The following is a 3,305-nucleotide window of genomic DNA, read 5'->3' as shown; positions in this document are numbered from 1 at the left end:
TCTTATCCATTAGCCAATTTTACACTTACCAGGTTCTGTTAGAGGGCAAAACCTACCACACTTCTTCACTCAAGAAACAAAACCTAAAAAGTAATATTTAGGGATACACTCTAAATCTACATAAAAATCCAGATGGGATCATATCATTATTACTCAAGACAGTAACTCTTTATTAGGAAGGCATACCCATGAGATAAAGACATGGTTCATTAACATGCAAAGAGGACATGACACAAAAATGGAATACTACAGAATTCAGAATTCTAGAGTTAAATCCACAAATAAAACTCAAGGAGGAAATGAAACAAAGAAAACATATCCACAGAAGGTAAGTTACTTTTCTGGCACACAGCTAAAGATTGGGAGTGCATTCATTCATTATTCACAAAGGAATCTGAGAACCCCAAAAGTGATCAATTCTGCATGTCATTGTAGGGATATAAAGACACTGTTAGACTGTCTTTGTTCTCAAGAACACTATTCAAAGCTCTCCATCAAATGTCAGGGAAATTGCATGAGAAACAATTAGGGAAACTTGAAAGCAGACTATGATACATTAAAAATAACGTAAATAATAAGTCCTGGTAGCATGACAACCTGAAGGAAGATGGAGCTACTTATACAAGCAGAACTTTACGAGCTGGATAAAAATATGCTAAACCTCATTCAATATACATTGATAGATAAAACCTAAAGCAGGTCACTCTTTTGGACTGAACTTTTCTTTGTATTAGGCATTAAAAGGCAAAACCAAAACAGAATGGAATCACTCATGTCATTTCTTTCAGTAAATACAAGCCACAAGAAAGTGACTAGACCAACTATGACTTCACACAAAGTGAACATTAGAGAGAAATCAGTGTCAGTGGGAAAAGGGAGCAAGGTCACCAAGGAGACGTTAAATTTGCATGTCCCTAACAGTATAGCTTAAGAATAAAGTTTGAAGAGCTAGTTGAGAACAAGTCTAAGCTAAGGCCAAGATTTCGTACTTGATAATAAGCCTCCATGTCATTATTTGGGAGTAGGCAGTCCAAAGAAAGGCACACTACACACACTACAGAAGAGATTTGCCACACGCACATCCAAGAGAGGACTGTATCTAGAATAAATGAAGAACTACTACGAATCAATAAAGACTGTTGAGTTGCTGACAACCAAAAATTACTTGAACATCTGCCAAGGGGATATCAAAATGGCCAATGGGGAGAAAAATAAGTAATCAGTACTGTTAGTAACAAGGAGAAGACAAATTAAAGTAAGATTTCAGTATATATTCACTGGATGACTAAAATAATACATTGAGAGTAGTAAGTTCTAGGAAGGATATGGAATTAGAGAGCTCTTTGTACTGCTGGTTGGATTATAAATCATTGATACGGGATTCCCCTCTGTATGCTGTGAATACCATTGGTGAATAAAGAAATTGCCTTGGCCTGTTGATTAGGCAGAACTTAGGTAGGTGGAGAAAACTAATCTGAATACTGGGAGAAAGAAGGGCAGAATTAGAGAAAAGCCATGGAACCACCTTCAGAGACAGACATGCTGCAGCCTTGCTGGTAGGCCACAAGCCTCGTGGTAAAATATAAAATACTGGAAATGGATTAAATTAAGATGTAAGAGTTAGCCTATAAGAAGCTAGAGCTAATGGGCCAAGCAGTGATTTAAATAATATGGTTTCTGTGTGATTATTTTGGGTCTAAATGGCTAGAACGACCAAACAGCCTTCCTACTAGAAATTATTACATTTATTTTAGAAAAAAATGTTAAGCAGTACTCCATAACTTGGAATATATATTATTTTCAAGTAACTCTACACACGTGTTTATGGTCATAAAGAAGGATGTCCCATAGTATTCATTCCAGTTCCATCATTATGATCCAAAATCTGAAAATAAGGTCAGTGCACAGCAATAATAAAACAGACAAATTGTGCCATATTTATGGAGTGGAATCCTACATGGCAATGGAGATGAGAGAATGTACATGAAACAGCCCGTATAGACAATTCTATTTGCATGAAGTTTACAAACAGACAAAACCAACCTTTGGTAATAGAGTACAGAGCACTGGCTACTCCTAGGTAGGGAAATGGGGTGTGGTTGCTAATGGAGAATAGGAAACTATAATAAGTTTGAGGTCTATATTTAGCAACTTGTCTGCCATTTTATTTCTAATGATTCAAGGAAGATTTTTAAATTTGGGTCTTTTACATTTTACTTAAAGGAGGACTATGCACTGTATACAGGTTATTCAGAGTTGAAATGTGACTACTTTAAATTTTGAAGTAAAATCAATCTCAGTCCAAATGTTCATATTAATATATGGAATGCAGAGATCTGAATTTAATTTAGAAAGATTTATTACCAAAATACACTAAAAAGACCAAACAAACGTATAGTTTTCAAGAGGGTGAACCAAGGGCTCAGATATATTTAAGATTTTACAGAGAAGCCCCATTTTAATATACACTACAAACTTAAAACTGAAATAGTGAAAAGGTTTTGAGAGGCATGTTTCTAAGACAGTGACCTTCTAAATGGGACATGTGAATGTTGGGCCTCAGTACATCTTGTAGGGTTAATGGTGTGCAGTGTTCAGACTTACAAATGCACTTAGCTGGAAAGCCAGTCACTATTGCCCCAATTCCACGAATTCCACGTTGTTCTATGGGGGATAAAGATTTTCAGATCCACTACTTTGCTAATTAATAAATTTATGCTTTCACTCATACTTCTCTTTTTGACAACTCATCAGAAAGCAATGATCGGTGCTGGTTGTGGTGGTGCATGCCAGCAGGAGCTGCTGGAAGGAAAAACCCAATTGTTACAATTAATGCATCATATTGTACCTGTTATTAAAATGACATTTAAATCAAATGTGAGCATTTTACACTTTAATTCAGATTAGGGCACTGGGACATTGAATTGTTCCTTAGATCATGCATACTCAATCAGATCTGGAGGAGAAAGGGAAGAGGGAAGAATATGTGTTTATAGACATGATAAAAGAAGTGACAGATACTCATTTCATTTTAAAATGGAATTCATACTTTAAAAACTCAGCTGAAATCTTTGCATTGCTTTCAAGAATTGCAGAGGCACAAAGTACTACAAAGGCTTTAACTCGGTGGCCCAACAGTCTCTCTTATTCATGATAGCCCGCTCAAGATTCTGAAATATCCATGATAAAAACCCAACCCTCCAGCATTTTGGTTAGGTGGGATACATGTGGATAGCTATTCATGTGTAAAATGGGGCTTTTCCCCCAATCCCGTGAAGAGCAGGATAGAATGGGAACGTGTGTTA

The sequence above is a fragment of the Myodes glareolus genome, chromosome X (assembly GCF_982192425.1).
Source record: "Myodes glareolus chromosome X, mMyoGla1.1, whole genome shotgun sequence".
In the NCBI taxonomy this organism is placed as follows: domain Eukaryota; kingdom Metazoa; phylum Chordata; class Mammalia; order Rodentia; family Cricetidae; genus Myodes; species Myodes glareolus.
The sequence above is the reverse complement of the archived record's forward strand: the minus strand, read 5'-3'. Positions refer to the sequence as shown.